General features: G+C 42.5%; 1 protein-coding gene across 6 annotated transcripts in view; it reads right to left on the bottom strand.

The window, feature by feature from the left end:
• LOC105487164 (tubulin tyrosine ligase like 11) overlaps positions 1–15,435 on the bottom strand; it is a 273,149-nt gene that overhangs the window by 85,288 nt on the left and 172,426 nt on the right. The gene's annotated exons all lie outside the window — the stretch shown is intronic.

Consider the following 15,435-nt stretch of genomic DNA (forward strand, 5'->3'; position numbering starts at 1 on the left):
TTCAGCAAGTGTTTTCTCTCTCTCACAGAGTCACAGGTTATCAGACGGGGGATATCTGCAGGTTCTACATATAGACTATATCATCTACCCCTGGGACTCTTATCTCAAATGAGCCCAGCTGCTTGGGGGCTTTCCTATGACTACTGTAACCACATTTCCTTATCCAGAAGTTCAGACACATTGTCTGATGGCCTCGGTCCAAAGGTAATGGTCACAATGGGCCAAGTGTCAGAGGCCTGCAATGTACCTGAAACTGCAATGTATTTCACATAGATCCTCTCATCTTCATACCACTCCTGCAGTGCAACAGTCTCCCTATTTTATACAGAGGAAAACTAAAGATTAAAGAGATGAGCTCGCCCAGCATCACACAACAAATAGGAGAGTCAGGATTGGAGCCTGAGTCCCACTCTTTCCATCCTGCTGTGCTGCTTTTTGCTCTTGGGTTTTTTAGAACACAGAAATCCTGAGGGCATGGGAAGAACACCTAGCTAAATATTTGGCAGTCCCCAGGGCTTGGCTGGAAAGTACCTATCATATGTATGGCAAAGCTGAATGGCACTGGTAAAAGCAGCACCTGCTTTAAACTCAAAACTGGGTTCAAATCCCAACTCTGTCACTGAGACGCTGTGTGACTTGGGCAAGTCACTTAACTCTTCAGATCTTCTGTTCTCTTATCCTTAAAATGAGGGTAATACCTCCCTTGTAAGGTTGTAGTGAAGATTAGGTGAGATTTTATATAAATATATACATGTAACATATGAATATGAGATTACATGTATTTATTTTTATGCACATTATTTTTTATAAAATGTTTTAAACACTAATTTTACACACACATATATCCCATAGGCACCCAGTGGCTGGTATAAGGCAGTCACCAACCTCTCTGGTTCTGCCATGTCTATACTTCGTGAATCTGTCAGTAAAACCAAATCAGATGGTAAAATTACAAGGATTAGGTAAATGTAAAGTATTGAAAGAGAATATTGAGGTGTATCTTTTCTTCTCTGCTTTGAATGGAGTGACATTTATCTTGTCATTTTATAGCTTGGGGTTTGCAGGGTTTTCCAGCCGAGCTCAGGGATACCAAATACAACGTAGGTTAAATATACAGGCCAATTCAGCTTAACGCCCAGGCTAAGTCCGTCCATGAAACATAAATCACTTTAATTCCCATATTCATGACAGAGTTATCTTGGGGAACGGCACTTTCTGTTTGGAGAAAATACTAACAACTAAAACTATTTCCACATTTCATAATGATCATCCAGGGGACATCTGCAACGGTGTGGCTTTGATACATTTTTTTTTTTTTTTTTTTGAGACGGAGTCTCACTCTGTCACCAGGCTGAGGTGCAGTGGCACGATCTTGGCTCACTGCAACCTCCGCCTCCCGGGTTCAAGCCATTCTCCTGCCTTAGCCTCCTGAGTAGCTGGGACTACAGGCACCCACCACCACGCCCAGCTAATTTTTGTATTTTTAGTAGAAACGGGGTTTCACCATATTGGCCAAGCTGGTCTCAATCTCTTGACCTCGTGATTTGCCCACCTTGGCCTCCCAAAGTGCTGGAATTACAGGCGTGAGCCACCGCGCCCAGCCCGATACATTCTTACATGTTTAATGTGCGGCCCATTTAAAGCCACACCAGCAGACTCAGCCCTGTTGGAGCCTTGAGCCAGTCCAGGCCCAATAATTGCCTTTGCCCTGGTGGTGTTCTTTCTGACTTAAGTCTGGAAATCTCAGGCTCTGGTAGCTATCAACCCCATCCTCGTGGAGCCATGTCAATTTCCTCCAGCTGGGCTTCTGCCCTTGTCCCTGGTTGGTACCTTGTTTCCCACTAGGAGACAACCTGACTAGGATCCCTGCCCATTTGACTGGCCCCTGCCATGCCCTTGTTTCCTTTTTCTACCAGGGCAGGAGGTGTTAGTCCCCACACACCTTCATGCTATCTGGGTCCAGCCGTGAATAACCTGAGCTCATGAAACCACGAGGCCACCAGCGTCTAGTTGCCAGTGTTGACTCATGTATGGACGTCAATGCTCCTACTGCCATTTTGGACCCAGAGATACGGACACAAACAAATCCAAGTTTGTTTTGTTATGTTCTTTCACTTTGAAAAGCTCAACTTTCTGGATTGTTCCCCAGACCCTCAGAATGTGCTGGCCTATGCCGTACCTTGCTCACTAGTGGTAAGTCCAATTATAGAGGTTCTCTCTAATATCACTGGTTCTAATATTGTAATATTATATCTCTCTGTAGAACACATGAAAAATATAGAACTATATAGGCAAGAGAACAAAACTCTTATATGTAATCTCACTATCCAGAAATTATCACTTTTAATATTTTGATAAATCCCTTTCCACTCCTCTTAGATGCACATAATATTTTCACATAGCTGAAGTCACACTATACATGCAATTTTAAAACCTGTTTTTACATTTAATTTTTTTTTTTTTTTTTTTTTTTTTTTGAGACAAAGTCTTGCTCCGTCACCCAGGCTGGAGTGCAATGGCACAAACTCGGCTCACTACAACCTCTATCTCCAGGGTTCAAGCTATTCTCGTGCCTCAGCCTCCTGAGTAGCTGGGATTGCAGGCACATAACACCACGCCTGGCTAATTTTTTGTATTTTTAGTAGATACAAGGTTTCACCATATTGCTCAGTCTGGCCTTGAACTCCTGAGCTCAGACAATCCGCCTGTTTCAGCCTCCCAAAATGCTAGGATTACAGGCATGAGCCACTGCACCTGGCCATTTAACATTTTATTATAAGGATTTTTGCCATATCATCAAGTTTACTTATAGACATCATCTTTAATGACAGAATGACTGCCCCTCAAGCTAACCCATATTTACATTGTTTCCAATTTGTCACTGCTTGGATGAACTTATTTACGCAAAAAAATCCTTCTCATAATTTTGGATTATATCTTTGGTGCAAATTCTTAGAAGTGAAATTTCTGAGTCAACAAGCATTAACATTTTAAGACCCTTGATATACAATCTGACTTTAGTCTATGACCTTGTGAGTTGTTAAAGAATAAATTCATAGTAACCAATTCAAAGCCTTTTCATCTATAATGTTTTGTTTGCCATGAAGTTAACTACTGAGATCACAATAAAATAGGGTGATACTTTTTTTATTAATTTCAACACAAATATGGGCTTAAAAATATTTCACACAGGACTATGGGAAACTGGAAGTAATGAGATTAGGCAATATTTTCAAATGACCTTCAATCACTTTCCTAATAACAGGAAATTGTCTTGGAGATTTGTATCTCTAATTATTTTTTAGACTCTTCTCCTCAAAGCTATGAATCTGAATCTGAGTCAGCAGCCTAAACAGCCAGAATTGGAAACAGTGAACTCTATTTCTGAGTTTCTTGTGTAGCATGGGAACTTGGGATGTCAGCTGCTCAGAATCCATTTATGTAATAATTTTTTTAAAAAAATATCTGTCTTCTCCATGAACCCTCCCCTGATCCCTCCAGGCAGAATTAATCACTTTCTTCTCTGCCCTGCTCATCACCAGTGCCTCATTTAACACTTGTCTTGGTCTTTATCCTATCTGAGTTATTTGTTCAAGCCTCCCATTAGGATGGGTGCTCCTGGAAGGCGAAACCTAGTGTGTTTCCTTAGACTTAGCACAGAGACCAGTGCAAAACAGGCACACACAAACAGGAGGAGGATTTTTTCTTTTTTTAATCTGCTAGGAAACATGTGGATTGTACTTTGCTGGAAATCCTATGTGTAGGACAGGTTGGAAAGGGAAAGGGGAAAGGGGAAGGAGGCTCAATGCCAGCCTAGAGGCCATACATGAGCAATAATCAGAAGAGAGTATTACTTCTAAAATTTCAGTGGTTCCAAAATGAAAAGTTCATTGACTGTTTCATAGATATGTGTGGTATACCTTCCAGGGAGCAGGTATTATGCCAGGTGATGGGGTCCAGAGAGGAGTAAAAAGCTCTGTCTGCCTTCCTAAAGCTCCCGGAGACCACCACCACAGTAAAATATAGAGATTTTGGCCAGGCACGGTGGCTCACGTCTGTATTTCCAGCATTTCAAGCAGCTGACAAACAACCACCCCCTACTCCCTATTTCCTTTACTCAATAAATAAGAAGGGTTTTAGAAGCTCAAGGCCCTTGTTCACTAGAAGCAAGGAGCCTCCTGACCCCTTTTTCCAAATATACTCTTTTGTCTTTGTCTTTATTACCATGTTTGTCCTCCTTTGTTCAGTCCACCAGGGTTCGTGGCAATTGAGTACCTACATTCCAGGCATTGTGCTGGGAACTAGAGACACAAATTGGGAGGCCAGGGTGGGAGGATCATCTGAGGTCAGGGGTTCAAGACCAGCCTGGCCAACATGGTGAAACCCCTTCTCTACTAAAAATACAAAAACTAGCCAGGTGTGATGGCACATGCCTGTAATCCCAACTACTTGGGAGGCTGAGGCAGGAGAATCACTTAAACTCTGGAGGTGGAGGTTGCAGTGAGCGAAATCCACCTCCCGTACTCCAGCCTGGGAAACAAGAGCAAAACTCTGTCTAAAAAAAAAAAAAAAAGAGATTTCAATGATCCTATTAAAAAGGTTGCCCATGGATGAAGGAAAATAAGCAATGCAAAGCCAGATAGGATGAGATAGAGTCTGGATTTCCACTAATCAGAGAGCACCATCTTTAAGTCCATTATCTAAAAATCATTTCAGATTCTTTCAGGCAATCACTATGTGTCACTCCTGCTATCTGCCATGTCTAGATTATCTGCTCACTCATTTCCATTTGGTAGCAACCTTCCAAGGACAAGTAAGGCCTTTGAAGTCCACTAACTCTTACTACAAATTTCTTGGGGGACTGTCACATCTGCGGTGGCTTGCCATGAAAAATGTATTATATCTAACCAAGTGGATACTTAAAACTATGTTACACATAATTGGGGAAAAATAGCTAAGGCTTAAAGATAAAGATTAATTAAGAAAAAGCGTTGCATGATAAAAAGTTTTGGAGTGACAAGGCCAAGATAAAATCCTCGTTCTGCTGGACATTCATCTTGTAGCCTTGATAAGTTACTTAGCCTTTCTGGGGCTCGGTATTCTCATCTGTAAAATGGGGGTGATTACAGCTATCTTCTAGAGAAGAAGAGAAGGAGTAGGAGAACAAAGAAGGCTATGTGGGTTTGACACAGATGTCTAGCACCCAAACATAAGGAATGTGGAATGCATAAGAAAAAGGGGAAGACACCTTCTTCTGGTGGGTAGAAGACTGAGCAAGAAGCAGCCGGTGACTCAGATTCTGGTCCCAGATCCATTGCAAACTTGCTGTAAGACCAAGGGAATCCCATTCCCCTGAACAATCTCAGTTTTCCCATCTGTAAAATGAGCAGTCTGGAATACATGACCCTAGTTTCCTCCCAGTTCTAACATTTCATCAGATCCTTTTGTTCTCTCTTCTTCTAAAGCGTGTAAGTCAGGGGACAGTGAGTCAGTTAGGACTTAGGACTGGGGCCAAGGCAGCATCGTAACATGGCTCATTCAGGCTTTCACGTCTCCAAGTTAGAAGGCTGCCAGCCTGGCTCACCAAGCAGAATACTTTTGTGAAAGATCCTGCCACAAGCTGGTGTTTCATGAGCAATGAACAGAAATCCATCTCCCATTTTGACAGTGCTGCGCTGGGAATTCATAAAATATTCAAGTAACTAATAAAGTCATTTTTCGATTCAGCAGCGGTCTTCTCTACTCATCTCTTCATTTGTTTGTCCATCCAGTTGTTGATTCAAGTCACTGGAGCATCTATTATAACAGACACGCAGATGTGCTGCCTGTCTTCCAGGAGCTATTGTTTCAGGCCTCTCTTCCTGGCTTGTAGATGGCTGTCTTCTCCCTGAGTCTTCACCTCGTCTTCTCTCTCTGTGCATCTGTGTCCAAATTTCCTCTCCTTGTAAGGACCTTCTAAGATAACCAGGGCCTATTCTGTTGACTTCATTTTAACTTGATCACCTCTGTAAATACCCTATTTTCAAATAAGGTCACATTCTGAGTTACTGGGGGTTAAGATTTCAACATATGAGTTTGCCAGAGGACACGATTTAGCCCATAACAGTTAGTCACTTAGTCAACCATTCCTTCATTTGCTCATATGTTCATTCATTCTTCCATTCAACCCAGAACAGTTAGTCAACTTATTTATCCATCCCTTCGTGTGTTCATATGTTCATTCATTATAACATCCAACCCATAACAGTCAACTTATTGATCCATTCTTTCATTTGCTCATTCATTCTTCCAACCATAATTGAGTGCTGAGAGCCAAAAGCCTAAGGGTTGTGACCAACTCAGCAGTTCCACTGGAGCCTAAATGATCAAACAGCAAACTGTTGATCATGAACGCAGGATGTGGGCAAACTCACATCTGCACCTGCTGCCAGAAGGTATGCTGAGGGCAATCACTGCCTGGTACCATGCTTCTTGAGGTTATCTACTGGAACAGCTGGAGCCTACTGCTCTAAGAAAGCAGTCATGCAGGACTGCACTAAATCAAGCAGCTGACCGACAATCACCCCCTACTCCCTATTTCCTTTACTCAATAAATAAGAAGGGCTGTAGAAGCTCAGGGCCCTTGTTCACTAGAAGCAAGCAGCCCCCGGCCCCTTTTTCCAAATATACTCTTCTGTCTTTGTCTTTATTCCCACGTTCGTCCTCCTTTGTTTAGTCTACCAGGGTCCATGGCAATTGAGTACCTACATTCCAGGCATTGTGCTGGGAACTAGAGACACAAAACAGAACAAGCAGATGTATCCATGGATGATGTTACATCTGGTGGAGGCATCGTGCACACAGACAGCTCACTCAGTGCGAGGCAAGCTTAAAGTGAGGGCTGGGCACAGGGAATGGGGCACTCAGCTCCCATGGAGAACTCTGGGCAGGTTTCTAAGTCTTCTATGAGGCGATGGTGTTGGAGCCTAGAGGTGAAAGACTTGGGTAGAGCTGAGTAGGTGGCAGGTCAGAAGAGAGGAATGCCTGGGAAAGGAGGAATGCCTGCAAAGGAAACTGCAAAGTAAGACACAAGGGAGTGTGGAAGGAAAGGGCACCATTTTGGAACTCAAATAATGTGGATAGAGTCTAAGATGCGGTTTTCACCTATAACCTCACTGGATCCTCAAGGCAATAATGTAAGGTATGTAGGGCAGAAATTATCATTTCAAAATAAAGAAAAGGAAACTGAGGCCCAGAAGGGAATAACTAATTTGCTTACACAATACAGCGTTCAAGCGCAAAACCAGAGCTAGAGCTGTGGTCTCCCTCGCTTTGCAGACACAAGGGAGAAGAGCAGCAGTAGGTGTCCTGGGGAAAATTAATCTATTTGGGTTTTTGCAAATGACCCTGACCCATCTATTTGGATTTTGCAAATGACCTTGGTAAGTCTCTTATACTCTTTCTCTCATGAGGTACTTCTGATATCATTTTGTTATTACTTGGGCCAAAGTACGCTACTTTTCTGCAGGGAGCAGCATGACTTCATTTCAAATACTGTTCCTCATAACAGCTCTTTAACATTTGGCTACTAGAGAAAATGTCCCTGTATTTTGTGAATGTTTTAGAAACTTTCCAGTTCCTTCACAGTTTCCTCCGTCAGCTGAGGGTAACAGTTTGGAAAACAGTGATGCATCACTACAGTGAAATCAAACACATATTTTAGCCCTTTCCAGCAGTGGTTTTCTTTAGAACACATTCATCATTAAAACAAAGGGTTGTGGGTTTGGAGGGAAAGTGACATTTGAGCTGTCAAGACAATCGAAAATGTTTAGGAAAACATGTCTCTTTTTTAGGAAATGCTTTTTGGGCAAGTGCAATTTCAAAAAAAATTCTTTCCTGTAAATGAACATTGTTAAGATAACATAGGAAAGCCTGGAAATCTTTGATCATCTCAAGTATAATCATTGTTTTGATTAATAAGTCAACTTTGCAGTAACAAAAAGGCAAGTAACCAAATTTAACTAGGTGGTTTGCATTTGTTTGTATTTTTAAAGTGTAAATCCTGAGTCTTGTTAAATAAGAGAGCCAGGAATAGTCATAAAGAGATTTTTTTAATGCATGGGCAAACTGGTTTTTCAACCAGTTTGGTATAGGTTCTAATCGGTATATGACTCTTTTTAACAATAATAATGGTGATCACATACTATATTTGAATAAACTCTGAGACTTTACAAAGTCCTTCCATCCCTGTTATGCCCCTGGTTCTCAGAATAGCCCTGTAAGTGTCCAGGTGCAGTGGCTCATGTCTGTAATCCCAGCACTTTGGGAGGCTGAGGTGGGTAGATCACTTGAGGTCAGGAGTTCGAGACCAGCCTGGCCAACATGGCAAAATTCTGTCTCTACTGAAAATACAAAAAATTAGCCGGGCATGGTGGTGGGCATCTGTAATCCCAGCTACTCTGGAGGCTGAGGCTGGAGAATCGCTTGAACCCAGGATGTGGAGGTTGTAGTAACCCGAGATTGCACCACTGCACTCCAGCCTGGGAAACAGAGGCTCCATCTCAGGAGAAAAAAAAAAATTGACTCAGCAATCCCAGTACTGGATATATACCCTAAAGATTATAAATAATTCTACTATAAAGACACATGCACACGTATGTTTATTGCAGCACTATTCACAATAGCAAAGACTTGAAACCAACCCAAATGCCCATCAATGAAAGACTGGATTAAGAAAATGTGGCACATGTACACCATGGAATACTATGCAGTCATGAAAAGGAATGAGTTCATGTCCTTTGCAGGGACATGGATGAAGCTGGAAACCATCATTCTCAGCAAACTAACACAGGAACAGAAAACCAAACACCACATATTCTCTTTCATAAGTGGGAGTTGAACAATGAGAACACATGGACACAGGGAGGGGAACATCACACACCGGGGCCTGTCGGGGGTGGGGAGCTAGGGGAGTGATAGCATTAGGAGAAATACCTAATGTAGATGAGGGGTTGATGGGTGCAGCAAACCACCATGGCACGTGTATACCTGTGTAACAAACTTGCACCTTCTGCACATGTATCCCAGAACTTGAAGTATAATAAAAAAATAATTTTAAAAAAAATAATAGCCCTTTGAGGGAAGCAGCATACGGGTGGTTACCTCACTGTATGGATAGGGCACCGAAGCATTAGCAAATATTTGCAAGCTTCTACTATGTAAGAAGCCCCGGCCCAGGCACTCCAAGCTGAATTAGACAGTGATCCTGCTCCCAGGGAACTTACATGAGTTTTTAGGCAGGTAGACAGAGCAGGGCCTACGACCCAGGGGCCTGGGCTGCTCATCTACTGTACTGTTAGATCCATCTCAAATGTGCAGCTCTGTTAAAGGTAACGGTGGAATTTCCTTTTGGAAGAGACCCTTCTGGTCTGGAGACCATGTACTGCCTGCCAGGCCTCTGTGGTCAACCTGAGGAATCATCCAGAACACTTCGAGGATACACAAGCACATCAGGAGATCCTCCACCCTTACCATTCCCCTGCCCCTCCTCCCTGTCCAGCAATACCACACTCTTATGATCCCCCAAATAGGAAATGCTCTCTGTGTCTCTCTCTGGCTTCACATAAGCTCCCCCCTCTGCGCGGAATGCCCGTCTCTGCCCCACAGTCCATGTGGGTGTCGTGTGTCACTAAAACTTAGCACAGAGGACACCACTCCCTTGCCCGAGTCCCTTCTATACCTTGTATACACATTTACTGTTGAACTTGTCACCCTAAATTGTGTCTGTCTCAATACCCTATTGGATCTGGGAGCATCTTGAGAGTGGGGGCTGTCTTTTGTGACTTTCTAGATCCTCAGTGGCTAGTCCAGAATCTGGCACAGGGCAGATATTCAACACATACATGGTATCAAGCATTTAGTAAGCACTTAGAATGTGATGAGTCTGAGGCACCCTCTAAATGTGTGATCTCTAAGTCCCATAAAGATCCTGGGGAAAGGCATTAGTTTCCTCATTTTACATACGAGGAACCTGAGATTTAGAGATATCATGAGACTTGGCCAAGATCAGAGTCAAGGAAAAAAAAAAAAAAAAAAAAAGCACTAGAATTCAAAGCCAGGCTTATCTGATTTCAACATTCTTTCCCCAAACCCACAGTGACTCTGCTGAATTGCCTTCAAGGTAGTTTCTCCTGCAAAGTTTGGTAAAGACTTCAGTGAACTCTGGCTGCTGTACTCATTCTCCACTCACCCTGCTCCACCCCAGACAGGGGGAAGCAAGAAGGTTTGGGTTTAGAAGTCTCCTGATGATTTCTTATCCATGACTCCCTTTTTGTTTATGTTATCATAAGAGCATTTTCCATAGCATTAATCTGGATGACAAGACTTTAAGCACCTTGCCCTTAGTAATCTTGACTTAGAGTCTTTTTTTTTTTTTAATCATCTGACTGCTTCTGAAAATGGTCAAAGACCAAATCTTACTGACACTAATTATTTCTTTAAAATGTGCGGATCTGTCCGTTGGCAAAAAGAAGACCAGGAGGCACAGTTAAATTACACAGTACATCACTGTCCCCAGCACAGTCATCTCTGTCACTCTGTCAGTGTGAAAATTTACAGCCGATATTATCTCTTTGAAGGGGTTCAAGTCCTAGAAAATACAAGCTAAATTTTAAGTAGAATTTTAATTTTAATGAAAGCTTCAGGGAATGCTGTTTATGTTGCTTATCTTTCATACCTGGTGATTAAGTTAATTTATGCTTAATGGAAAAGGATATTTCTAATCCCCAGACAGGCTCAACATCTGTCTAGGACTGTGTTTTTGGAAGCTTTAAGCTGCTTATGATGAATGTAATAAAACCAGGATACTACTGAACTGACACCTGAAGGCTACATGTAAGGAAGACCAGGGACATTATGTCTCTGCCCAGTGCTTGTATTGAAATCAAATCAATGTCTCATGCATTTCATTCTGTCAGCCCTTAAAATCCTGCCTCATGCTTTTTCATGGTATTCCCCAGACAGGGCTGCAGAAACGAAGGTGGGTTGTGAGGTGGGATCCGGCATTTGCACTCAGTGAAAACTAGCAGTTCTTGAGCCCCTCTGACATCTACAGACCAGGGCTCTGCTAGATGCCCTTTATTCACTATTTCATTTAACTCTCACAATAATTCTGAAGGTAGCAATTACCATCCCCACTTTCTACTGGGAGAAACTAAGGCTCAAAGAGGTGAACTTGCTTACCAGGTGACACAGCTCGGAAGCTAGGATTTGATCTTAAGACAGCCTGCTCTTGCTCTTTCCCCCATAGTATAGGCAGAAATTGACAAGCCATGGCCCTTGGGTCAAACCAACTTGCCATCTGTTTGTGTCAATAAAGTTTTATTGGAACACAGGCACAGCTATTTGTTAATACATTGTCTACAGCCAATGTCACGCAGCAACAGTAGAACTGAATAGACGTGGCAGAAAAGGCCTGGCAGGCAAAGCCTAAGCTAGTTTGTATCAAGCTTTTACAGGGAAAGTTTGCCATCTCCAGGCATAGGGCCTATACTATCACAAGGAAGTGACCTGAGCACCTATTACCTGGGAGGCCTGGGTTGGGCCAGGGCATGGAATGAAAGTTGATGAAGATACAGTCTATGGTTTCAAGGAGCTTAAAATCTGTAGGCAGAACCTTCAAATGAAATGGTAAGCCCAGATGTTATTTATCTCAGCAGCCCCCAAGCTGCCCAGTAAAAGAGACAGTGCTGCTGCCCTCTATCACATGGATCACTCGGGCCTTCCCGGGCGTCTCCAGGAAGAGCCTTGAGAGCACCCAGCACATCCTCACGCAGCCCACTCCTCTGTCATGCGGCCCCTTCATCCTCACGTGGCCCCCTCCATCCTCATTGGCCCCCTCTGCCTGTGCTCCTGTGGACTCGCAGATGGCCCGTTTCCCCTGCACACACGCTGCTGGGGAGTGCTACTTGGGAGCACTGTGCTACAGCAAGAGGGCTGGCTCTTCCTGCTCCCCAGGCTACCTGGGAATGGAGCCAGATCCCATGGAGAAGGAGAGAGGACTAGAGTCAGGAACCTGTGTCACTTTGCTTCTGGGGTCCTGCTTATGCCAAGTATGGCCCAGGTCCTCTCACACAGACCCATCAGCTCTGCCTCTAACCCGTTCTCCACAGGGCTCAAAACCAGTGCTAGGGACCCAGGTCAGGAACACATGCCATTTCATCTCGATTTCCTCCACCTCCTGTTGCTCTTTCTGTGACAGAAAACTCTCTCCTTACAGAACAGTCAGTCACTGGCAGTGGTGGAGGGAGGGGGAGCTGGCCAAGGATTCCATGCCAGTGGACATAAAACTGGGTATTTACCCATCATAGTAAGATGAAAAAAGTAAACAAAGGTGTGTGTGTGTGTGCATGTGCATGCATGTGTGATTGTGTGAATGTATGTATCATTCTTTCATGAAATCATGCTCATAGGACTACATTAAACCATATGAAATAGCAGACATCGGCCTATTTTGACATACAAAAGTGCCATTTTGGAGTGCATGTACTTGTGCTGTGCTTGTATACCGCTGTCACAAGAACATGTGCACATCTGCCAGGAGACAGGACACTTCCCAAAGTTAGTTCCGCTTTCTTCTGACTTCCTGATACATCTCATGTTTGCTTATTCTGATACCCATCACATTGTATTCTAATTGCTTAGATAGATGCCTGGCCTTCCTAAAATACTAGAAGTTTCTTTCTTGAATCAGAAACTTTTGTGTTATTTTTAAATATCTTTGCCTACCTAGTATTTCCCAGCTCAATATATCTTTGTTGAATAAATGAACTGTTTGGGTGTGTAAAAGAACAAAAAAGTTGCTATTTTCACATGCTTCAAGCCTAATAATTAGTACTTGATTTTTTAAAGTATCCTTACAGAGAAAAATAAAATGTTGGCTACTTTATGTTATCTTCACAATTTGGGCTTCTTTTTCTTTTACATTTTATTGGCTTATAAAGTCTAGACATCTGGAAATTACTTATCTTATACAAGTAGCAGTTGGCCCCCAAACATTCTCATAAAATTTGGCAGTAGCTATCAAAATTTAAAATCACCTATTTCTTGACCCAGTAATTTTATTTCTAAGGGTCCATCCTGAAGAAATATTGGCATGTATAGACAAAGACATGGACTCACACACACATACACACACACACACACACACACACACACACACACACTCTGAGGTGGTTCCTGGCAACGTTGTTTGAAATGTGAAAAAGTAGAAATAACTTAAGTTCTCATCATCAGAGGATTAATTATAGAAAGAATGAAAATGCCCCAAACTGGTATAGCACAGGCCATAGAAACAATGATGTCCAATCCGTATCCACTGACATGGAGAGATGTCCTTACTGTAATGATAAGTGAAAATAGCAAGTCATAGAATGTCATATGCATGAATCACACATAGTGTGATCCTGTTTTTATAAAAATTACTACAACATGACAAATTTGCCTCTCTTCACAGGTTTCAGTATCACTAAGAAGGGTTAGAAGGATTGAAAGCAAATTGTTTCTAGTGGTTGTCGCTGGGAAGTGAGGCTGGGGTTGAGGGATAAGCTGAGGGAAGATTTGCCTTTCAATCTATAGACTTTAGAAATTGTTTGAATTATTTACAAGGAAGATGTATTACTATTTTTATAATTTTAAAAACAAAGCAATAAAGAAAAAAAAAGCCTTGATACACAGTGGCGATTTGTGCAAAGCAGAATAAAAGAGAATACAGAAAAAGGAAAATTGCATTTTGATTCTGGAGTTCTAGGAAGGCTTTCAGAGGAAGCACTTTCTGAGTTGGCCTTTAAAAGATGATCAGAAATAACGGAACGATGGTATCCAGCTTGAAGGAATCATGAGCACATGTAAGACTCGAGGACAGCTACCCACATTAGAGTTTGATTTGTAGTTGATGACAGTCAGAGGGTTGAAAATTTTGTTATGAAACTTGATCTCCAGTTAAGATTCTTATTACTTTATTCAGACAAACCTAATTTCTCCCCAGGTAAATGTCTCTTACTTGGAACCCAGCTGCCTGCGTATTTGAGGGCTGGGGAGCTGTTGCAGACACAATTAAAGGCCCACCCAAGACCCCGTCCCTTTTCCTAACATATTTACATTCTGTTTAGGTAGCCATGCTCTTCCTAAAGGCCACATGCTTCAGGAGAGGCTGACCCCAGCCCAAGGCCCTGACGGGGGTATATTCTGACTGGTCTAAGCCAGTCGTGGTGGGCCCATCCCCTTTGACAATATTGGTTTATGTTTAGGACTTTAACCCAATTCTGGCTAATGTGATATGATGTTATGTATATTTTACCATAATAAAAGTAGAGAGCGGCTGAGCATGGTGGCTCATGCCTGTAATCCCAGTGCTTTTGAGAGGCCGAGGCAGGAGGATTGCTTGAGGCCAGGAGTTTGAGACAACCTAGGCAATATAGAAAGACCCTATCTCTATAAAAAAAAAAAATGAAAAAAATTAGACAGGTAGTGCATACCTGTTTTCCTAATTACTTAGAAGGCTGAGGCCTGAGGATCGCTTGAGCCCCGGAATTCAAGGTTGTAGTGAGCTATGATTGTGCCACTGCACTTTAGCCTGCCTCGGTGACAGAGCAAGATCCAGTTGAAATAAAGAAAAAGAAAGAAAAAGAAAGAGAGAAAGAAAGAAAGAAAAAAAGAAAGAAAGAAAAGAAAGAAAGGAGAGAAAGAAAGAAAGAGAAAGAAAGAAAGAAAGAAAGAAAGAAAAGAAAGAAAGAAAGAAAAGAGAAAGCGACAGAAAGGGAAGGAAGGAAAGAAGGAGGAAGGGAGGGAGGGAAGGGGAGGGAAGGAAGGGAAGGAAAGAAAAGAAGGAAAGAAGGAAGGAAGGAAGGAAGGAAGGAAGGAAGGAAGGAAGGAAGGAAGGAAGGAAGGAAGGCAGGCAGGCAGGCAGGCAGGCAGGCAGCTGACAGCACCGAGTGAAGCAAGCATACATTGTGAGTATAATCTCTAAATCTTACATTTAAATCTCTCATTGCTCCATAGGAAATAAATTTCACTTAAAAATCCACTAGAATTAAGTTAAGCCCATATAATGGAATAAAATGGGGTCATTAAAAATAAAAGCATACGATTCCACTTTAGGCCATGAGAGAGTGATAGCAAACTTATACTCTTGCCCTAAATGACTATAAAAACTAGGCTTTTTTTTTTTTTTTTTTTTTTTTTTTGAGGACAGTGTTTTCAAGCACTGAACAACTGGCAGTGCAGGCCTGTGAGCCTTGCAAAAAGGGAAACATGAGGTAGGCCTTGGTTTACCCAGCCTTCAGCCTGTGGACACTTTACAGACCATGGACCAGGGATGTGGGGTGTATCAGACTTGCTGAGCTGTTGGAATTCATGGAGGAGGTTACTATAGAGGAATAAATCTGTGGATGGGTTGGG

This window comes from Macaca nemestrina, chromosome 14, assembly GCF_043159975.1.
Source record: "Macaca nemestrina isolate mMacNem1 chromosome 14, mMacNem.hap1, whole genome shotgun sequence".
In the NCBI taxonomy this organism is placed as follows: Eukaryota; Metazoa; Chordata; class Mammalia; order Primates; family Cercopithecidae; genus Macaca; species Macaca nemestrina.